This window comes from Paralichthys olivaceus, chromosome 22 (assembly GCF_024713975.1).
Source record: "Paralichthys olivaceus isolate ysfri-2021 chromosome 22, ASM2471397v2, whole genome shotgun sequence".
NCBI classification, from domain to species: Eukaryota; Metazoa; Chordata; class Actinopteri; order Pleuronectiformes; family Paralichthyidae; genus Paralichthys; species Paralichthys olivaceus.
The window spans coordinates 14449781-14474535 of record NC_091114.1 but is presented as its reverse complement, the minus strand read 5'-3'; the positions used below and the strand labels follow the sequence as shown (position 1 = coordinate 14474535).

The 24755-nt window shown below is 43.5% G+C and overlaps 1 protein-coding gene across 1 annotated transcript in view; it reads right to left on the bottom strand.

The window, feature by feature from the left end:
• Nucleotides 1-19255, bottom strand: part of trpc5a (transient receptor potential cation channel, subfamily C, member 5a) — a 76430-nt gene extending 57175 nt beyond the window's left edge. The window contains exons 1-2 of the mRNA XM_069519038.1: nt 19118-19255; nt 10170-10527 (exon numbers count right to left, since the gene is read on the bottom strand). The gene's annotated coding sequence lies outside the window, so the exon portion shown is untranslated. The remainder of the gene's footprint in view (nt 1-10169; nt 10528-19117) is intronic.
• Nucleotides 19256-24755: the final 5500 nt, after the last annotated feature.

Here is a 24755-nt window from a genome sequence, read left to right as displayed (position 1 = left end):
CAGGCTGCGGACGACCGGGGGGAGAGGCAGCGGAGACGACAGCAGAGGGAGGGAGGAACAAGAGGGAGATTTATAGAGAGAGAGAGAGAGAGAGAGATGGGAAATGATGAGACAGGGCATGTTGGGACACACACACACACACACACTCTCTGAGCAGAGGTGAGAAGATAGGTGAGAGGTAGAAAAGACAATGCGGCAGGCGTGGAGATGAAAGTCCTGAGACGCACGAAGACTGTCTCCATGAAAGACGACTGCAGCTGCTGCTGCTTCAGGAACGTTTCAATGATTGTGCCACATTCCTCACATCTGTGTTTTCTTCTGCTTCACATCTGCAGTTTGTTTAATTCTGAATCTGCACCAACACGAACAATCCTCTTCTACAAGAAAGCCATGAAAGTTCAGGAAGCCAAGATGCACCGAGGACAGATTGTGATCAAACCACCAGGGGCCTGTAATATGATATATAGTATATTCTACAAACCCAGGATATCTTTATCATTATCCCGCTTGACTTAACATCGTCCTGATAACCCGTCTCAGTGAACCCTGGGTTTTCTTATCCAGCTAAGATCCCGTCCATGTTTCAGGTCATTTACTGTTCAGTTACTGTTGTAGGTTTAGGTTTTATTTATTTACGTGATTCACTTATGTAAATGAGTTCTTCCTTGACCTACACGTCCCAATCCTTCAAGTACTTTCTGTGTAAGAGACAATCGCAGATGTAAAAATAATACTTCAGGTTAAATCAAGATAACCCCCCCCCCCCCCCCCCCCCCCATCCAGTCAGTCGTCACTGTGTGTGCTGAAGGAGCCGAGTGTATTATTGTCAAATCTCATCTTCAGGGAGAAACAACACAGTGAGTTTACATCTGACTCCCATGAGCCACTGGGACAAAAGACTGAGTGACAACCTGTCGAGCTGCTTAGCGCCCGACAGCCGGATTCCGTGTCCGGATACGAGGCAGCCAGTGCTCGAGCTGAGCGCGCAGATGATGGGATGAATAAAGATTTATAACAATCTCCAGCCTCTCAGTGGTTATCATGCTGCAGCGTTACCGTCTTTAAATCTCCTGCGCTGGCGAGAAGTAGGTGTAAGTCTCTTCAACGTCAGTGGAAGACAACAGAAGCCACAAAGAAGATTTCACACGGTTTCTGTGATACGTCCTCCTCAGACCTGAAGACGGAGTTGAATTAAATGCTGGTTTCCGATCGCTCCGGGTTATTGATCAGCGGTGAAGCCGTTTTCAAACGCTACGATATAACGTGGAAACTGGAGCCTTGTCCTAATGAGTGTCATCCCTCACTTTGGTTTCTAAACCTTCATTATCTCAGGGAGACGCTCGATGAGCTCAACACCGCCAATCACTTCTAATTAACGTCACGTCGATACAGACATACACTGGGTTTAAGTGCCTTGCTCAAGGACACATGGACAACAGTTGTAATGGAAAAGATCAAATAGGCCTAGAGAGGGTTTTGTAATTAATAAAACCATCAGGAGTTTGTAGAAACTCTTAAAAACAGCTGATGTGCAGTTCAAGTTTTGATTGTAAAGAAAAGAGCAGAATAGTAAAATGTGCAGCGCTGATCGATTCAAAGAGATAATTTTCTAAAAATGGCCAAAAGGATTTTGTTCCAGATGCTGAATTGTGATAACCAGCTGCTTTTCTCGAAATATTTTGCTCAATTAATAATAAATAGAGCCCAATGATTAATGTATTAGATAATAAAGATTGACAGAAATTAGGCTCTTACACATTTATTCTTTAACCAGGATCTGGACCCACATGTGTTTGTCGATATAGAAACTTTTGTTCTGCATCACATAACCCAGAGATGGTCTTAAATTTGAAGTTTGGCGAGTGTGAAGTTCGCTCAAGGAAACGGGAATGAAACCTGTGACCTTCTTCTTTGCTGAAGACGTCATAAACAACGGTCCTGATCTCGGGGCACATGAGGACGAATGAAGCATAAACAACATGCCGCACTTTGAACGAGGGTTTAACAGTGGGGGGGGGAGTGTCTCTCTCTCGTCTCTCTCGCTCCACATTTGTATGTCGGACCCGTCCTCACTTCCACTGTCTTATCCATAAATCCCCTCAAGCTGCATCGTTTCATTTTCATTTTCAACCTGCCTAATTTTTCATAAGGGTCACCTCCTTCTTTCCCTGTCCTCTCGTGAGTCCTCCTTGTCCATCGTCCCCCTCCCTCTCTCTTTTCATCCTCTGATCTCTGATTGTAAATTCACAGACGTGTCTCATCTCTTCAGTTTTAGCTCGGTTTCTGTTCCCAAACACAAAGCAGAGGTATAACTACAACCAAAGAGCCTTGGTTGCCTAAACCGAACAACAGACGGGACCTCGGTTATATGTCTCTGAACTCCAGGCCGTCCAGCAACTGGGAGCACCAGCTGAACTCACGACCATGGACTGTAAATAAAGATGGACGACGCGTCTGTCCTCCCTCCCACTATCCAGAAATGAAGCTCAAGTATCCTGCGGGTGCTGCCTGGAGTCGGAGACTACATCCACACTGCTACAGAGCTTTGTTAAAGCGGAAAAGTTTGTTAGCGCTGCTGGTCCCGTTTAAAAACTCCAGGTCTGCATTTTATTCTGGACAAGCAGAAACAGAGACGTTAGGACGAGAGATTCTCTAAAACTTTTACTGAATTAAAAGAATTCAGCAGATTTATTATCCACCTTCGTGTGGACGTTGTGTCACATGTTTAATCTCCTTCAGCACATCTCACTCATTCTGGCTTCGCAGTGATTGATGGTGCGTTACAATCTGAGCCGACTGCGATTATTATTCCACGGTGTTGTTGGTATTTGAGAGGTGAGCATCAGTCACTCCTGATAACACGTGCACAGAACGTGACACACACACACACACACATGTGCGCAGAGAAAAAGAAAAGACGAGTGTGCTGCCTCTGTCCTCCACACATCAGCCCATTATCTCCAGAAGTAATTGCTGTGTTTTTGTAATGGCCCCAGCACTTATTGTTTGTCAAATTATGGATGACTGCCGTCTCTTTCCTGTGCATTAAGAATAAAATGAATTGTTTCGTTTCAACAATGAGACGTTCGTCGTCCTGCGGCCGGTTTGTCTTTGCAAAGTGACGGAGCGTCTTACGGGGATCGTGTGGGAGGAATGTGGCGACTTTTCCCACGGTTATTATTGTTACTGTGACAGAGAGTTTCTGCTGCACCTGAGGCCGATTCTGCACGAGGCTGAGGTGTTTATTTTAATATACGACCACTATGTTAGGAACAGGTGGAGCTTTGCTTCTACTGTGCTCCTCCTCTGTTATCTCCACCGAGGAGGTTATGTTTTAGTCTTCACGTTAGTTTGTCAGCAGGATGACATCTCCATGCGTGACCCAAGGAAGAACTGGACACGCACACGCATGGATAATTATTCCCAAGCCTGTGAACAAACACAGATAAACATACAAACTCACGTGTGTAGAAAACAGCCACAGATGCTCACTTACATCTTTTCATCATGCAGACATGAACACACGTGTTAGGGAGAATGAACACATGCCAACACCATCAGATTTTCCTCATTCCTATTTCTTGCTTCAATGAAGGTTAATCCTTTAACTTCCAATCCAAACAAAAAGGAGTTGAGGTGACTGTTATTTTTATCCAACTACAAACAAACCTGACTCAAAAGAACTTAACAAATGTACTTTATCCCCACTACCATCGCAGAAATATCACGATCAAAGCACCAAACATGAGTAATTACGGGACATTGACATGGAGGATTCTCTGTGAGTTAGTGGGTGAGTTGATGACAGAGGCAAAACTCCAGAGAAACTCCTGGACTCATGAACTCTGTTTTCATTACTGATGAATCTGTTGATTATTTGCTCTATGAAATATCGTAGAAATTGTCAGCACAGGTCAAACTTTGTCATCTAATGTCAACTGACCAACTACTGTCTGTCTTTTTAGCTTTGACTCTCTCTCTCACTCTTTTTTTCTCACACACACAGACACACACACACACACACACACACACCTCCCTCAGAGCCCAGATGACTAAGCTGCAAAGGTCATAGGCTGCACATCACATGTCTAGACAGCATTCTCCAGACAATTTGACATTACACCCATTCATTACAGCTGTGTGTGTGTGTGTGTGTGTGTGTGTGTGTGTGTGTGTGTGTGTGTGTGTGTGTGTTATTAGTGTGACAGTGATGGATCTGATAGAAGAATCCCTCCTTGAACTCTCAGCTTCCAGTATCAGCTCCTCTGCATCTGCTATCACATCACATTAACTTGTTCAGTCGGCTCAGTGGAGCAAGGCACTGCTCGGCCCCGGGTGCAGGTTCAACTCCCACTGTTACCACCGAGTAGCAGTTTAAACAAACAAGTACAAGTCAATTAGAATGAAGTGATTGCTCACGAACAGACAAATCAATCAGACTGTTTCTCTGTCATCTCGAAACATTCAGGACTTCGTGGCTGATGCTCTTTGACAGTTTTAATTTGACGGGTTAGAAACGTCTGTAGTCGTGTCACAGCCCTGAGAACAACCAGCGCGTAACACGACGGTCGACCACCATTGCTCCACTCAGTCTTTTCATTTTAAATATTCATGCATCGGTCCAGCGTTTAGCTGCGTGCTTTTCACCACTGACCCACAGTTGATCTCCGCGGCAACGGGAACCCGACGCTGAACGCAACCTGACGAGTTTCAGCCGATTGTTTGGAAGCTGCTAAATAAAATCTGTGCTTCGATGAGTTCATGTGTACACGAGCACTAAACTGCAGGGTTTCTGTGACGGTTGATTAAAGAAGTTCATTTACTCCATTCGCAGTAATGAAAACCTTGAGGTATCTACAAAACCATAAAATCCATCCATAAAAAATGTGACTGATCAATATTAGATAAAACATAGGGTGACGGGTTGTTGGGGGGGGGGGGGTACATTCGATCATCAATTCCCTTCACAGGAAGTCGAGTGGCACTTGAGGTCATTCCTAACAGCAGCTCCTGGATGTTGGACGCTGAGGTTTTATAAAAGTCGTCTGAGCAGGTGATTAAAACCAACGGCGGGATTTGACGAAGAGACTTTAGGAACGAGTGATCAGCCAAACCTGAAGATAGCGAAAGGTATAAAGAGTGTTCGAAACAAACATGAGTCTCAGACGCTTTTCGACGACACACAACATGTGACTGAATATGAAACGACTGGTATTAAAATTAACCTTTTTTAAAAACGTAGAGCCTCAACGTGAGATAAAGGCTTGGAGACTCACGTCTTCTGAGCAGTACCACTGGAAATCACCGGGGGCAGTGTAGCCAACATTTCAACTGAGAAGACCAGAGGACAGGAAGAGGACATTTCCAGAAAACAAAATCACCGTCCACAGAACACCAGCGTCTCTCGACTCTTTCTTAAGAGGAACATTATCACAACCTGCTCCGACGTTGCTGCCCTCTACTGGATGAATTGCTTAACAACATAAAGGAGGCTTGGAAGTATGTGGGCAGTGAAGTTTACATCGTTTGAAACGATTGTGGAAAGGATCAGGTTGTTCCTGATGAGTTTACTCATTGATTAAAATTAATCTATTTCCAGTAGATTACACAATGTGTGTGTGTGTGTGTGTGTGTGTGTGTGTGTGTGTGTGTGTGTTTGTTCAGAGCGATTAGTAATGTCACTCTGTTCTGAGGAATAGAACGACTGCTTCCTGCATCATGAAAGCAACTGCATTAAAACTGAGTGTGTGTGTGTGTGTGTGTGTGTGTGTGTGTGTGTGGTAATTCGTGGTATCAGCTGCAATCATTTGCTTTTCAATTGCCTCCTGAGAGGGTCAATGTGACTGTTATTATCGTAGAAAGGACAAGGAAGAAGAGAGGAGGAAGAGCCGAGAGGAAAGGAGAGCAAATGAAATGAGAGGCAATGAGAGCTAGGAGAGAAAACAGGGAGAAAGAGGAGGAGAGGAGAGATGTGAATAGGAGAGGAAACAAGGAGAGGAGACAAGAAGAAAGGAAAGGAGATATGAGAAGAGGAGAGGAGACAAGAAGGAGATATGAGAAGAGGAGGAGAGGAGAAAATAATTGAACCAGGCAGGGAGAGGGGAGATGTGACAAGGGCACGAGGAGAGGTGAAGAATGAGGGATGTATGAAAGTGGGGAGGTCAAAATAGGCGAGATTGGGAGGGCAGGGAGAGCAAACAATGAGGAGGGAAGAAATGAGCGACAACAAATTACAGAACATTGGAAGAGGAGAAGAAAAGTAGAGAAGGAAGAAGAGGTAAAGGAAAGGAGGACGAGGGAGAAGGGAGAGAGGAATCCGAGGTCAATATGAAGAAAAACAAGCAGAGGGAGACGAGAGAAAAGAAAAAGAGGTTGTGTGTGAATGCCGGGACTCGATGACACGGCTTGAGCAACAAGGAGAGAGAGAAGGAGCAGAGGAGGGGAAGGATGGAGGGAAAATATGAAAGAGAAGGATGGAGAGTGAAGAAGAGGGAGGAATAGACAGAGTCCACAGTGGGATGAACACACAGTGTGTGTTTCACTCTGCTGCACAAAACAATCACAGGCCGAGCACATCGCTCTCCATCTATCTGTGTGGAAGATTTTAAAAAAGAGTGGAGGAGGAAGAAAGAGGGAGAGAGGAAGGGGGGAGTGATAGAGAGAGAGAGAGATTTTTTTATCTCGCCCACACGGGTCAGAGCCGAGTAACAAAAGAGAAAAAAAAACTTTCTCTGTCAGGAGCTGAAAACCTGCTCCTGGTTCTACACGAACAAATACTCTGTTCACTCAGTGAGCACTTTATTAGGAACACCTGCACACCTGCTTATTCACGCACTTATCCAATCAGCCAATCACGTGGCAGCGCTGCAGTACCGACCGTCACCATGAAACCGACTAGTTCTGTTGCTTAAACCTAAGTAGAACATAAAAAACACTTTTGTTGCTGAACCTTAACCAAATCATCTTGTTGCCCAAATCTAATTATTTTGCTGAAACCAAATGAAAACGTTAGAAAGTGACGTTCATGTGTTTAAACACAACCTGATGTCCAGAGCTTGTTAAAGAGTGGATGACAAAAATTTGAGTTTCTGGAGCCACTGAGCTTTTCTCACACGAGTCAAGAACCAAACAGCTCCTGTGCGACTTTTCTCAGTCGGTGCAAAAAGACATTGTTTAAAAAATCTGTTTTACGGGTGTTTTATGAGGAAAACTGTGTATTTAACATATTTTCCAGACATTAAGAAGAAAAACTGAAGGTAAATGTGGTTTTTTTTTTTTTTTTTTTCACAAACCAGATGTTTAGCACAAGTGGTGGAAGATGGGAAATATGAATGAATCCTGAAACTGTACACAGGTGGTTTTGTAGGACACTGACTAACAACCTATATTGTCCTTTAGGCATTAGACTTGTTGTATGTGTGTGACACACACACACACACACACACACACACACAGGGCTCCAGGTGCTCTTCGTTCTCATGTCTATATTTCAGATAAACCGTGAGGCTTCACCATCTGCTGATAATGCTCAACAGAGCAGAGTTACAGTACGACTACAGGCAGATGTACAGACACACACTCGTACTGACGGAGCTGACATTTCTCATCCTGACACACAAACTGATGAGAATCAGCTGAAAGTGGAAAAACCAGTGAGAGACTTTGACTTTCTAATCATATCAGCTCAGATATGATCCACGTTCCTCTTCTGTCTGAATCCTTTCTTTAAACAAACACGTTCTCGAAGAGCTTCTCACTCTTTGTGTTCACCACGTTCATCCTTTCTTTATAAATCTTTCCTCTCGTTTCTCTTGCCCCAGCTCTTGCTGACTGTTGCATAGCTGTTTTCTTATTTTTTGTGTGTTTTAGTTGGAAGACGACACACACACACACACACACACACCTACACTGTGCGCCATGCCAGATTGGCAGAAGCTGCACATTTCAGATGCATCCATCTCTGCAGCTGCTGCGGTAACAGTTGGACGGATCACTGAGGTGTGATCCGTTACGCAATCAGCACCATCAGGACAAACATCACACAGATGAAAAACAAGAAAATGTGAACTCGTGGGAGATGTTCAGTGTCAAAGATGAGATATAAAAGAGGTGGATATTGGTCCTCGCAGCAGAAATGTTGCCATGATTTGTTGTCCGCTCTCATAAATCTGTGAGTTGTGCAGCATCTTCTCAAAACAGTTGTATTTTGTCCATCAACTTATTATTTCTAACATTCACAGTTTGTTTCGATGTCGGGCCCCTTTGGACCTTTTCGCCGAAAACCGAAAAAAACAGTAAAGTGTCATATTTTAAAAACTGGAACCAGAAGAGGATATGACGCAATTAAAAGGCGACAAAATGAAACGTCCTGGTACCTTGAATATAATTGTGGATTCGTCGAGGTTTGAATGTTTAAGTGATAATAAGTGAGGATGCTGTTGATGAAGAGAATCAGACTTAACATCAAACTACCGAGTGGACCATAAAATGTGTCCGCTATCTTGTCTAATTTTTAAAAAGAAAAAACTTTGGCTCATTTTACGTGGGCCCCCCAAGGTCCTGTTACATGTCCAATGTCTAAAGATATAAAATCAAAAGCAGCAACTCCTCACATTTAAAAAAAACTGGAACCAGAAAATATTTTGTGGTTTTCATAAGAATGAATGATTTTATTTAGTGAAGAATCAATCTGATTGATCAATGAACTGCTTCAGCAACAGGAAGAACTGTTTCTCATGTTGTGAAAACGGTTTTGACCGAAAAAACACAGAGCTGAGCTGCAGCGACCGAAATAATAATTATTCTGTGATAACGTGTGATAAACTGTGGGATAGATTCACCGTCTCAGATTTACTGGATGTTTCTAAACTGCTGAGGAGTCCATGTTTACACAGAATCTCAAGATGAATGATTACAAATACTTTTCATCTGCTGCTGCTGTTGTGTGGTTGTGTGTGTGTGTGTGTGTGTGTGTGGTTGTGTGTGTGTGTGTGTGTGTGTGTGTGTGTGTGTGTGTGTTGCAGCAGAAACTTAATGTTTGGCCTGACATTTGGAGGGAGGCTGTGCTTCAGGTGAACAGGGGGAACTCTTCAGGAGGGCTGCATGGTGAGAGGTTTAATATGCAGGGAAAACCCTTTGGGCCGGCGAACGCGCGCTGCGTTTACCTGCACGCGCGCACATAGACGCAAGGCAACACACACACACATTATGCAGTCCCATCCATCTCTGCTTTTCTTTTTTTCTTTTGTTTCTTCCTCTCTCATGCACGCTCGAATACACACACATGCACAGGTCTATGTGTAAACACACAACTCACAGCAACGTGCACGCAGACGCGCGCAAAAACAGCACAACCTCCATCCTCATCGTGCGCACGGACGCGCAAAGGGGAGAGCCAACAGGGACCCACAAACTCTGCAGCCCTCCTCTACACAGGCGCACACACACACACACACTAACACGCGCACACGCACGCTCAGTCTCTTTCCAGCATTAGTCAATAGTCAGGGAACATGAACCACCCACCAGTCACCCAAAGCATCTCTCTCTCCGCATACACAACCCGCAGCGGCTCCAACTCAACAACAGTGTCATGTTCACACACACACACACTCACAATGAACCCGCACCGTGCGTCTCCGGTGTGCCAAATCAAACGGGATTCTGGGTAAACAACGTACACGCAGGACCACTCGTGTGCGCGTGGGGAAGCGCAACAAACAGCTGATGAAGGTGGGCTTGAGTCCGGACCTGTGGGAGGGATGGAGCCGCTCTTACAGTAACAACAGCACAACCACAACAACACAACAACAACACAACAACAATAATGCCACAGTGAGGGGATGGAGCTTCACACACGTTTCTGTGAGGATCAAAAGTGGGAGTAAAGAAAAACCGCTTGTGTTCGGTTTAAACTCACATTCACGCATCATGGCGCAGCTTACATTACTGACAATGTTCTTATTGATACACCTGCAGGGCTGATCACAGGTACAGCACACACACACACACACACACACACACACACACCTCAGTGATGAACAGCGGGAGGAGAGTTAATTAATCAATTAACGGAGGCTCACAGGTGTTAATTCATCCTGTTTGATGCGGGTTTGATGCGGGTTTATGAGGGAAACAGAAGAGGACAGTGGCTGTTGGCTGTTTCTTACCTTTTCTCCTCGGAGACCTCTCTCCGTGTGTGCGTGGAGAAAAAAAAAAGAAAGAATAGAAAAATATTCGTTCTTCTCCAGATTAACGGTTAGTCCCTTCTCCCCGAGGTCTCACGTGCGGCGGGTTCTCTCTCTCTCTGCGTGAATCTGTCCGTCCGTCCGTCTCCTCTTTTCTCGCGGGATTTCCTCCTCCTCCTTCCTCCTGTCTTCTCCTCCTCCTCCTCTTCCTCACACGCCCTTCTCTCCTCCGTGGGATCGTCTCGCGCTCCTCGCGCCGGCTGGACTCTGCTGCCGACGCCGCTTCTTCTCCGCGCGGCCCATCCCGCCGCTCCTGCCGCTCCTGCCGCCGCTGCTGCTCCTGCGGGAAAAAAGGAGGAGATGAGAGGAGGAGATGTTTCCCTCAGCCTCAGTTCTGCAGCTACAGGTGATGAAAACAATAGATTTCACATAAAATGACTGAATAAATGATGCAGGCTGCAGGCGGAGAAAACAGCCGCATCCCCCGCATGCAGCTCCTTCTGGATCCAGGAGGAATCAAATAAAACGCTGCGGCTGCTTCACACGCACTTTCACTCTCTGCTCCTCCACGTACACATGACGACTACAACCTCTTCACCAATTACTCCCTGAGCCTGGCAAATGTATCTATGAATTCGTAGATTATGATTCATTAAAAAAAAAAAAAAAGTAATAATAGTCATTAACTATTCATAACATACAGTGCAGCACAGGAATAAAACAGAGACATGCTTAAAAAGATAATAAAACATATCAAGACAATAAAGAAAACATTAAAGCTCCACTATGCAACTTTCACAAAGCAACAGCGCCCTCTGCAGCCACACGAGAATCATGCAAACAACGAAGTCTTCCCGCAGACGACTTATAGAGTTTCTACATTTTATTACAGTTTATCATTTTAGGTGACGTCAGTGTAGAATTACTACTGTCATAATCTGAAGAGCTGAAACGTACAGGACACTGACAACCTCATGTATTCACTACATGTACTCATTCTGTTTGATGCTAAATTCTATAAGGGGAAAGAATGAATGTCTGTTAGCGTGTGCTGGCGTGTGTGTTAGCGTGCGTGTGTGTGCATGTGAACACGTATAATCCATCATAACACAGACACCTGGTGCCACGGCCATTACTCCTGCTTTGGCCTGGTACGCCGTGTTTGTGTGTGTGTGTCTGTTTGTTCTGCACAGTGTGTGGGAGTCAGTATCCATGGGACACCTGATTCAATTACTGCATCATCATGAGAAGATGAATGGAAAGACAGAGAGAGGGAGGGGGGGGACGAAGGAGATGGAAATAAGGCGAAGAAAAAGAGGGGCAGACCTTGGAGGGATCAAAGAAGGGAGGAATATGATGGATGAGGGAACAGAGGAGAGGTTAAGAGATATAGGAAGTGAAGAGGGGGGAGAATTAACATGGAGGAGAGGTGGAACAGAGGAGAGGAAGGAAATGAAGCAAAGAGAGAGAAGACAGTTGTGCAAGTATGTGACATTCTCCAGGACAGCAGCTTGGTGAAGTTTTGTGACGCAAGTGTGTGTCTGAACTTAATCAGTGTCTACACACACACACACACTCACACACACACACACACACACACACACACACACACACACACACACACACACACACACACACACACACACACACACTTATTTTTAAAGCACAGCTTGTCTGCAGGCGTCAGCTTATATGGTAGCATACCTCAAAAGTTCATTGTGTGTGTGTGTAAAATGTGTAATGTCCTTCTGACCTCTTAACTGTAAATTAAAATGGACGACATGACAACCCCCAAAAATTGAAGGATCTTGATCACTGCCTGGTGGCTGCACGGAGTATAGGTTATAAACCCGGTCTCCTCCATGTTAGCAGATGGGACACGGTCCAAATGGAAAAAAATAGCTCTTATCACACTGATGTATGTTCAAGTGTTCATGTGTCTGATAAGTTTGGTTTTCATTAGTTATTTGATGATATAAAAACAGGCTGAGACACACGCATGTGTTTTTGGGACAGAGCTTTGACGATGGAAGGGGGTGGGATGTATCGTGTCATTATTTTAAAGTGTAGCCTGCTCTTGCTAGCTTTTCCAGGATTACCAACCCCAGTTTAATTGTTAACGAGCTACATTAGCATTAGCAACAGCTAAGAATAATCTTGCAAGCTCAACCAATGAAGGAGACAGCAAAGACCATGTTTCTTTATACCCTCAGTCCATCAACATCCCACAATGCAACAGTTAATTAAAAAATGTCAGAAGAGGCCAATGCAGTAGAATCCACTACTAAGTGCCCTCAGAATGCATTGCTACTCAAAACCTTAAGTGCTCTACCAGACAATTAATTTCCTTTTACTTCTCCTGTCACTCTGTTCCTTATCCTTCACATCTACAGCTCCTCCATCACTTTCTTCTCCCCCTCATCCTCCCTATCACTCTTTTATTCATCATGCTCTCCTCCACCAGGAACCTTGAGAACCCTCACCTCATCCTACTACTCCACATCCTACTTCACCTCCTCACAGACCTTTCCTACTATGTATTTCCTCCTGTTCCTAGCCTCCTAATCTTTCTTTACTATTCTTACTGCTCCTCCTCTTCCCCTGACTTCCTCATTCCTGTTTCCTTCCATTAAATGTTAACAAGCAGGTGTCAGCAGTGACATGGTTAAACTGAGATTTGCCTCGTCAACTGTGTCGCTTTGCTCCAACGAGCAGCAAATTAGCATGTGTGTGTACATATATACATATATAAGCGTGTGCTATAATCGTCAGCTTTTCCAAAAGTCACGTATGAATGAGTTTTACATGACACGCAATCAGTTATATGCTAATCTGTGGCGCTACTTCAACTGCCGTCATTGAGTGAAAACTACCAGTTGACCACGCATATTTGCCGTCATTGAAATGTGATCTATTGTGCAAAGTCGATAAACTGTTTGTCAATTAGCCAGCTTCAGTCGAACCCATATCACTGACACGTTTCGCTTCACAGATGCCTTGGTGTCACGACGACCTTGCCTGTTAGGGTCCTCAATTTTATAGATTTTCAACCACGGAAAATGACTGACTTACTTTACTGACAGGTCAAGAGAGCATCGAATAGGTCAAGCTGATGTTCTTACGATTCTAAAATCTATATTTTGAATTGGAAAAGGTCACTACAGTTGAATGTTGGAACTTCGAATAAAAAGTCACAGAGGTTTCTTCTTCATCAAAACTGCACCAAGCTTAAAGAAGGAGAATCAAGACGAGCAGAAAGAAGAATGAGACAAATCACAATGGGAGAACAGCCTTCATATGCAGTACAGATCTGTGTCAGGGTTAGAAATCATTCCAGCCATTATGAAAATGGTTTGGCATGGTCTGCAGGGAGCAGAACACTGATTAAATCTCCGTCACAGTGATTGTGGCATCGCCAGTGTGGCTGCCAGGGAGAGATCAGCCAACAGCGACCATTATCATCTGCTGCAGTTCCTCTGGGTTCAAACTCAAACTTCTGGACCGGCAGGAAAACACTGCTCAAAAAGCGAAGCGACAAACCGAAGGGTCAGGCAAGGGTCAGAGTCCGTGGACAGGCAGAGGTAAGCATCAGGTGAATAAATATCTAACTTATTCTGTACTTTATTCTTGTATTAGCTGCATATAGCAGCTTTAACACCAGCTCAAGTCTGCCCGATACAGGGTATCAGTGTATACCCATAATCTCCTTACTGAGTGGCCTCTGGGGTGCGCTCAAATGGTCACAAGCTCGATATCTTCAGCAGAGGGCAGAGGTTGAAGGAAATGGCTCTTAACTCCGCGATGTCTTTACATAACTCCATAAAGCCGGTCTCATGTGAATAGAAGACTTTGTGACTGGAGGATTAGAAAATCAGCTTTCTCTGCCTCTTCCTACGTTTCCATTCTCCTCTCGTCTTCCCCTCTTGGAGCTTTTCTCTCTCCCTATGCATGTGCTGCCATTTAGCTTCCTCCTTTGTCCGTGCTTCGCCTCAGGTTTCTGTGTGCAAAAACCCAAATTGCCGGATTACGCCAAAGTCACCTTGCCCTCGCACTTCAGCTCTCAGATGAGGGAAGCACACGAACGCACACGCAGTCTTACATCTAATCTAAAAACTTGCTCACACTCTCGGCTCATTCTCACAAACAAACACACACTTGCGGAGACTGGAGGAGGCTGAGTGAGTTCACCGTGACCCTGATGGATGGAAGAAAAATTACAAAGATTTGGGGGGGAATAAAGAGCAACGAAGATTTCACAGCGTTCTCATTTCTCCAGGCAATACCAAAGATACCTTTCAGTCAGGAAGATGAGATAAAATCTTGCAGAACAACGAGGTGGAAAGGATTTGTAAAGATTGATATGATTTCATTATGTCAGTGAAGCACATATAGAATCCCCTTTTTTTATGTTTGGGTATTCTGGATTCATGTGTTTGGGAAAAGCGTGACAGAGGACATTGGTGTTGTCTTTAATAACCCTTTGTTTTAATTGAGTGACAAGCAGGAGTGGACTCATATTAATTAAGATCAAGTGAAATGAATGTCCATCCAGTCTGGAGCAATCAATTTTAGGAGGAGATGATGAAAAAGATAGATGGATGAAGTCAGAGCTGTGTTACAGTGAATGGATTCTATTGAGCTGCATTCTATTCTATTCCAGATTCCACCTCCACACAAAAAGCATCCGCTATCCTCCTTTCACCTGAGCTGGTAAACAGATTAGCGTCCCATCCTGAAAACACTGCAGCCCCAATCCCATCAGCCCCGACTTCCTGTGCCCGCTCCGCCACACTTTCATCCCGTCTGTGCCTGAACGCCGCTCAGTGTTTGGGTGACGGCGTTAGAAAAGATGAGGTGGGGAGGAGAGGGGGAGTGTTTTCATCGGATGAATGCGGTTTCCATTTTTCATTTCCGCAGGGAGACAGGACACACACAGGTGAAGTACAGCGAGATGGCGATGAGATAGAGCGAGAGGGCATGTGGGAATGAATCGAGGGAAAAAAAGAGCCTGCGACGTCGCACAGGAGACAAACAAGCTAAAAAGAGGCAGATTTTGTTCCCCCAAAAATACTTTTATGGTGCAGAAATAATCTGATTAACTGGGTTTACCAAGGGGCCACTGCAGGGGCTGAGAGCTGGAGCCTCAAAGAGACATTTTTAGATTTGATGGCTGCGGTAAAGAAAGTGTGAAAGGGAAACTAAAATGTTCTGAATGCAGTTAAACTTAGAGTGTAGGCAGTTAGCCATGCTGCAATCTCATGCACAACCAAGGTCAAGGACAACAACAGGAACAGTGATAAAAGCTGAATGAAGGGATGATGGGCCCCTCGCGGCCACCGAGTACAAAGCATGTGTCCAGTAGGTGGCGCTTTGACTATGACTGGATATTGCCATGTAGTTGTCTTTGGGCTGAGACTCATGTGAAGTTTGGGGACTATCTGACCTTATACACTCAAAACACAACAACTTTTCATCAGAGAGATCTCAAGATTGATTCACAGATTTTAAAGATGGTCTGATGAATTCCGCCTGAGGAGTTTGTTTATGTACGAAAATTGTATATTGTCAGTAATCACTGAATTCATAACTGCTAACTTCCTGTTGAGGCTTCTTTTAACATCTGCTGCCAACCATTCTCCTGCATGCAGGTGGCACTGAGGCTGCATGCACAACACCAGGAGCCTGACGCAACTAAATGGAATTAAGCCGTGATTTCAATATGTGACCTCTGACTTTTCCCACTGGGCTCAAAATGAGTCCTTATCACATGTTAGAGCAGAGGCAGAAAAGTACAGGTGGTCAAAGACGCCCTCTGCTGGCCAAAATGGTGCAAACATGGAACAGGGCCATGTGCAGCTTGTGGAAGGCAACATTGTGTATTTAGCAGTTTATGGCAATTCTACGTCGGTTAGAGCTAAATTCAGGATAAAGAAAAAGACACCTATTTTAACATAGAATATGCAGCTTGAACTGAGATTAACAATAACTGCAGAAACTGAAGTACAGCTGTTTTCATATGTGAACTGAAGCGACTAAAGTTTTCTAGACGGGCCGTATGTGGGAATGCAAACTTTTCCTGCTGCGAATTTCAGAGTGAGTTCATGTAAGAATGAACCAGGACATACACCAGTTAATATCTGAAATGTCTCAAGTCTGACCAAGTAAAGTCATGTGGATCATGTGAATCCAGGTTGCATGTATCTTATAAATCTGTTTTAATAGTGGTGAAAAATCATCTCCAAACCCCAGGCCAAAGAAAATGAAATATTTGATTTATAAATCAAGAAACATCCAGGAAGGATGACCAATCTCAGTTTTTTTCTCTAACAAGTGTAGCGAGAGCTCTTCAACAACGACATTAGCAAAGCTTCATCTATCACCAGTTTGACAAGACTCAAATGACCTGTGACTAAAAGTGGTGTCTATTCAAATGTGTCGTGCAGCCATGAACGTCAGCCTGGTCTGAGTGCGGTCGAGTGTCAGCTGTCGTCAGACTCGATGGTAAAAGAAAAACTTCAAGAGAACAGAGATGAACTGCAGCTCCATAAAAAGCCTGAGGGACAACAAGAGGAAACAATAATAACGCAGGTGTTGACCCTGACGACTGATGAAGTGTTAGTGGTGGATGCAGTATAGGTCATAAACCCCGCCTCCTCCATGTTAGGAGATGAGTCATGGCCCAAATCATTCAAGGTCATTTTAAATGTTATTCTATAAAAACATTGTAATTGACTGAGACTGACTCGCATTTAGTCGAACATGTGTTTTTGGTGGGAAACTGCACAGACTCCACATAAAGTCACTGGTGCAAGATGGCAGCGTTCATATCTGGAATATTTGGCTTCATTTCTAATATTTGCAGTATACAGTCAACTAAGCTTTACCTTTCCCTCTAAATGGACAAATATTACAAAGTAGATAAGTTAGTACCACTGGTGTATTTCACATAGTCCCATTTCACACCTCACATGATTTAGCTTATGCCTTCTATGGAAAGTACATTAGCTTGGTTCAATTTACATGAGGCACTGCTTTAACAGCAAAACATGAAGTTTACTCAACATGCAAAAATTACAACCACAGCCCTGTTCCCATTCGTCTGTCACGTAAGCTTAGTGGTTAGAAAACATAAGGACTAGAAAGCGTGAACACACACGAGAGCTACTGACGACCGAGGTATGTGTCTTATTGATTATTGCTGGATTGTGTTTTTCTTAGATCAGATCTTTCACAATAAAATACCCTAAAACCTCTGTAGCGCTTTTAATGTGGAACAGGGGAAGTGTGTGATCAGAGACAAAGAACACTAAGTAAATATGGCGTGAATATGTTATATTTTACAACCGTAAAACTATTTTTAGATATTTAATAAATTAACAGAACAGACTCTTTTTTTTATCCGGATCTGACTTTTGGGTTTTTTCCGTTTGATTGTGTTGCTATTATTATTTTTCTTCCTCTTCAGACGAGTCATGTCGGTTAACTCCTCTTACTTCAATCAATATGGCAGCTGCATTGACACCTTCTCCACCAAGGTTTCCACCAGCATCTTCGCCATCATCAAAGTCTTCCTCATCCTCCCACTCTGCATCCTCGTCCTCTTTGTGGGTCACCAGCGATGGCGGCAGCGATGTCCTGGTGCAACATTGAGCCACTCTGATATCTTAACCTACCACATGGTCACTATCGAGATACTTAACGTCATAGTGGCCATTCTCAACTATTGCATCACTTTCACCAATGCTCCATCATTGATGATAGCCTTCTTAATTACTTTTTCTGTTACTTTCCCTGGACAATTGTTTTACCATTGCTTGACCAGCATTGATCGCTACCTGGCTGTTGTTCATCCAGTCATCTACCTGCGCCTGCGAAGTCGGAATGCAGTTAAGATCATTTATATCAGCAGTGGGTTTGCTTTGCTGCTTTGCGTTGCAGTGATGGCTTTATTTTACATGTACGTTCCTTCATCAAGCGACAGCCCAGTGTTCAGCTTCTTAGTCTTCTCCTTGGTGCTCGTCACTTTCTGCAGCCTCTCTGTTCTCCATGCTCTAAAACGTCCTGGGCCGGGGGAGGGGGGCAGGGCTAACCAATTCAAGCAGAGGGCATTTTACACCACCATGGCCATACTGGTGGTGCTCTTAGTGTGGCTTGTGGGGATTCTGATTAGCTTTGCACTGAGCAAGTCTAAAGCGGTGAACGACGACTGTTTGCCATTGACAATTGGTTTCTTCGTCTCTCTCCCCGGCAATCTGGTGATACCCCTGCTGTTTCTACACAGAGTGGGAAAACTACCATGTTGTTTGTACAACTCTGATTAGAGAGAGAATGTATGTAGGCCAGCCAGGAAGTTATAGCATCACCATGGATCCCTTAACAAAAAGCCAATAGGACTATCGCAGAAAAATAAAATCAGTGGTAAACAAATCTTTGTGGCACTTGTGTATTTTGTTTGTCAAGACAAGATTTGGAACAACGGAACCATAAATGATCCTTATTTACGACTCAGTCACACAGGATTCTAGAAGAACAAGGATTTGCAGCTTGACGCTTCCGAAAAAATACACTGATTCTGTACATAAAGGAATAAATGCAGGATATTAGGGATAATAACATTACTGATGCAGGGACGTCTGTGTGATGGTCAGGCCTCGTAAATGTATTATATTCATTGTTATATTTCACATAAATGAATGTGTTTATTGCTTATTAATCCATTCGGCTTTTGTCTGTCACTGTCATCGGTGTTTATGCAAATGAACATTTCATTTGAATCGGAGTTAACTCCCCTCAGTTGTTTGTTGGTTTGTAAAATAACACAAAATCAGCTGGTAGGTAAAAGCACATTTCCCCTGAGCTGCCACAGACACTGATAAACATCCTGTATCTACTGTAGATGTCCATATTTCACATGTTGTGTCCATACTCACTGAGAAACTGTTTCCTCTGGTGCCCACAGGTGAGGCTGACAGCCGACAGGCAAGACTCCATATTAAAAAATGGCGTCTGTGTAGTTAAGTTGAATCACTGAGCGGAAATCAGCTACAAAACCCAACCTACACTTCAGGTATAACACAATACACACTGACAACAACTTCGGCTATTAGCTTTAGCTCATTAGCTCAGGTTAACTTACTACTACCTACAGCTAACAGTTAGCATCTCGGTTGTTTTCCGGTTTTCATGTTTTCTTTCCTTCTTAATAAGTCCCGCCCCCTTTGCGCACCTGTTAGGTCGGAATACTCTTCTCTGATTGGCCAACCAGAGATTGACACTTGGTTTGACAAATGAACAGAGGGAGAAGGGAGGATGAGAGATTCAAGTCCAACTCAAAACATAGGACTTTTCAGCACCTGCCACAACAGTGTATCTCTCGTAAATAATGCAGGAAATCTTAAAAACATATATATATATATATATATATATATATATATGAAATAAACCCTTTTTCAAAATCAAATAATGTTTAATTGATTTGGTATGAAAAATACATTTTTATTTAATCTTAATCTTCTTTCCCTGTTTTAATTATGCATTTTTATAATGTTTTATTTAATCTAGTTTTTACTTTACTAACATTTTTTATTTCTGTATTTATTCTGTTGTTCTGTGATCTTCAAACTGCCCTCAAGTTGTTTCTCATTGTTTGCTTTTTAACTGTTTCCTGTTTTGTGTTCTGGAGCACCTTGTACTGACGTGTTCATGTTTCTCATCAGTTTGGCTTTATTCTTATTTGATGATATAAAAACAAGGTGTAATAATTGACAGCGGACACTGACTCCTGATTGGTTGAGAACATCCGAATGCATCTGAATGACATCATGGGCACAAGATGGCAGCGTTGTAACCAAGCTATTGTAGCTTTGTTCGTGGAGAGTGGAAGGAAGTGGAGACGTGTCGTCCATCTTCATTCAGTCTATATATGAAAGACCTTGGGGGCGGGGTTTCCGGACATTTACAACAGTTTATATACTAAGAAAACTACTGTGTTTGTTAATTGATTTACTTCTTCTGGTTACTTAACATGTTATTTTTTCATCTGTTGATTCAACGTTCTGTTTTCTGTTAAAAGAAAGTAACTCTGTCATGTTACTTGTGCTTCATTAAACAATAATGATGAAACACGAAGGAGAAGCTGTTTGAATAGGTTTATTTTTAAGTTGACCAGAGCAGAAACATTTCATGGTTGGACAGACTTCAATTTTCTTTGTATTGACGACCATCTCTCCAAACAATAGGAACACATTTTATTTTTTTTATTAAAAGTTTAACAAACCTTATTCAAAGCTAGAGCACACGGAGAAAACCCACGCAGAGGCGGGGAGAACATGCAAACTTCCCACGAGAAGACTGATGAACTGGGAATCAGTTCGTGACCCTTCTTACTTTGAAGAAACAGTGCTAACCACCACACCACCGTGCCTCTCTCTAACTACAATATGGCCGCCCTCAGAGTTGTTTTAATCTAGAGGATGCAGACGTGCTCTCTAACTTTGACTCCTGGATAACTTTGCTGTAACATAAGATTCACATGATTTTAAAATATGTTTTGACATGATACCTTTTAACCACTTTTCTTCAGATGTAACTTTCTCCTAATTGTGTTCGAGCTGCATGATCAATTATTTCTATACAAACTTAGTGGCCCCCAAAGTTGCCTGTTCTTTCTGCTCTTTAGATTCAGTGTTTTTTAAAACACAGTTGTTTCCCTGCTCCGCTTCAGAAACAGCAGCGGCAGCACGTAGCTGCTCGGCAGACAGAACCAGGTCCCCGACACCTGCACCGCACATCCGATGTTGTGGCTCAACATGGACGAGACCCCCAGAGACTGACAGACCAGATTCCCCCCAAACCTCAACAACAGCACCGCCAATATCACCATGATGGTGAAAAATGCCCTGCGCTTTAATTTGTCGGTGCTTTCCTTGCCCCCGCCTTCCCCGGGCCCTGGGCGAATCAGGACACAGAGAACAGCGAGGCTGCAGAACGAGACGACAATCAGGGAGAAGCTCAAATTACAGAAAAACAGGATCATGTTGAAGTTTTGGGTGAGTGTGAATCTCAGCGTCATCACTACGGACAAAATCAACCACACGCACCCGATGCTGATGTTTCTGATCATGACCCCGCCTCCCTTACTCAGGCTCAGGTACGTGATTGGGTGAACGACCGCCATGTACCGCTCGACACAGGTGAGGACGTGGAAGAACATTTTCACACATGAGATGATTGCGAACATGTTGCATCCCACACCGATCATCTTCATGTGACGAAGGAGGGTGCCGCAGCAGCAGGAGATCGACCCACACATGCCCATCATCTCCATGGCGATCATATGGTAAGTGAAGACGTCGATGGGATTAGCCGCCACGTCGCCGCGCTGTTTCCGCCAATGCTGAAAGCCGAGGACGAGGATGGAGATGGAGAGAGGGAGGAGGAGGAGGAGATTGGTGAAGGTGAAGACGGTGAAGATGGAGGAACTGGGTGTGGTCAGGAAGCAGCTGACAGGGGAGGAGTCATGGGAGGAGTTGAGGGGAAGGCGGAGATGAGGAGAAAGGGAGCCGTCTGGAGGGGAGGAGGAGTTATCGTACATTTCCAAGCAGCTGGAGAAAGAAATAATAAAATCATGTGTATTAAATCTAAAACAACAGAAATGTTAAATCTGCTGTCACCGTTTCACATGTTCATCACCAGGTTTTTCACATTAAAAGTCCAGCTGTCAAGAACAGGACCTTTAATTTGAAAGTACTGAAGAAGAGTAAAGAAAGGAGGAAAGGAAGAAGGGACGATAAAAAGAAAGACAGAAAAAAAGAGATAAGAGGGAGAGGAAGGGGAACAAAGTATGACAGACAGATAGATGTGGATAGAAAATATTTGTGAATTCATGAAAACAAGTGAACAATGACTATAATGTATGAAGAATGTATTATTATTATTATTACTATTAATAATAGCACTATTGATCATTAATATATTATTATTAATATTATTATTGAAAATAATATTGATAATGATATTAATATTGATATCAATAATAATAATAATAACAATAAACATAAACGTATTGAACTTAAAAAATTAGTTAAAACTAAATATGTTTTCTAAAATATTGAAGGATCATTAAAGGAACTAACCTCTGCTCTCTGTGTCTCCAGAATCACTGAGTGATGAACAGTGGTGTGTTCTGTTAAAACATCTGTGTGTGTGTGTGTGTGTGTGTGTGTTCCATGACGGTGGTGTGTGACAGACAGGCTGTAACATGACCGTGGGCTCTTTGCATGTTAAAAAACTCATTTATTTATATTTGCTCATCATTTTGAAGGCAAATTCAGGGCTGAGGGTTGCGTGCACGGCGCCATGCTCAAAGACACTCCAGCAGGACGGACACAGGGCTCATCATACAGCATCTCTCACCGCTGCCTCAATCTGTCCATCAAATAAGTTGAATAAAAAATGTGTTTAAACTCGTTGCAAATCAGCTCAGAGCACCTTTACACTCAGACGGGATTTAAATCTTCATCATTCTATTTTTAATATCAAATACTTTAAAGCATCAAGGCAGCAGGATAAGGATTATCTTATCTTATCTTATGTTTTCTTTTCTTTTTTTATCTTATCTATGTTGTAATCTCAAATGACCAAATGATACAGACACAAATAATACACATGGCCTATTTTTTTTTTCATTTCATATCACAGTGTTATCATAATAATTATGATTAGTAGAAGTAGTTGCTCAGTTTAAAGGGGAATAAAAGTGAACATGATAATTTGGATACGAGCTAAATAACTCATGTTATTAATAACCTGCACCAATGACGTTATCTTCTCATTTGTGTTTGTTGGTTGGTTTGTATGTTTTTTTTGTTTGTTTGCAGGATTATGCAAAAATCCACTGAACCAATTTGCATGAAACTTTGTGGAGGGGTGGAACATGACCAAAGGAAGCACTTATTATATTTTGGTTCCGGGGGCGGATCCAGATTTCTTTTCTCTCTTTCTTTAACATGTTAAGACGGTAATGAAGATTTCTCAGAGAATAATTCATGGATCATGTTGAAAATAATCAGACATATTCAGAGAACTGATATTTATCAGTATTTTTTTTTTTTTAACATATTAAAAAAAACTGGAACATGGTATTTACTATAAAACACAACCAGTGGAAGAAGCCTTGATCTGTTTGTGTAACTAAGCTCACACAGCAAACCTCATTTTTTTCTTTAAGATGATTTTAAACAAGCAGTTAAATTAACCTCCTGTAATTTTCAAATGTTTTTCATTTACATTGTCTTTCTTCGTCTCGGCCTGTTTCAGCTTCGTATTTGAAACGTGGCAGTTTTCCGTCTCGGTGCAGAAACAGCAGCGGCAGGACGTAACTGCTGGGAACGCAGAAAACGAAGAAAATGATCCCGGACAACAGCAACACACAAGCCTCCCTGTGGCTCAGCACCGCAGAGACGTCCAGCAGGAAAAACAGCAGCTGTCCTCCGAACCTCAGCGACAGAGCTCCGGTGATGGCGGTGATGGTGTGGAACGCCCTCCTCTTCAGCTGGCCCGCCCTGTCCCTGCCCCCTTCCCCTGGCCCCGGAAGGATCAGAGCGCGGAGGACGGAGAGGCTGAAGAAGGAGGTGACGATGAAGGAGAAGGTCAAGAGGACACTGATGGGGATTGTGGGTAAATTGGGGGAGAACTGAGCTGTTACTCCCATCCACCCAAAGGAAAAGCACCAGACAAACCCAATGCTGATATTTCTGAGTCTGTCTCCGCTCGCCTTCCTCAAACCCAAGTAGAGAACGGGATGAATGACGGCCAGGTAGCGCTCGAAGCAGGTGAGGATGTGGAACAATAACTGTCCAGCTGTGATGGTGCTAAAGATATAAACCCCCACCAGCTTTACCATTGGCATGTAGGTGTAGATGCTGTAGCTGTAGAAGCAGCAGCCCAACACGCCAATCATCTCCATGGCGATGATGTTGAACGTAAAGATGTCCAGGCTGCTTGTCGCTGTGGAGGCGGACCGCTCCCGGCGCAACCGCTGCAGCCCCAGGTGGAGGATGAAGACGCAGAGAGGGAAGAAGACGAGGACGTAGGAGCAGGACACGGCGGCGAAGATGTGCGAGCCGACCGTGATCTCAAAGCACCTGGAGAGCGAAGTGGAGGAGGAGTTTAGCGAGGAGGAGGAGAACGGAGGGTGAAGCGAGAGATTGGAGGAGGAAGAGGAGGAGATTTTCGCTGACATGTTGAGTTGAATAAGGCTGCAAGAGAAAGAGGAAGACATCATCAACAGTACATAATGGACTGTAAATAAAGATGGACGACACATTTCCACTTCCTGCTGCTGTCTAGAAATGAAGCCAAAATGTCTCTGATACGAACGCTGCCATCTTGCACTGATGACATCATTAGAATATGTGTAGTAGAGGCCGGAGTTTGAGCCACGGTAGTCGACCAATCATGAGTAAGTCTCAGCTGTCAATCAAAACCTCAGAAAAATGTACTTTATGTACTTTTTTGGTTTGGTCCGTGTCCCATGTGCTAACATGCAGGAGGCAGTGTGTAATCATA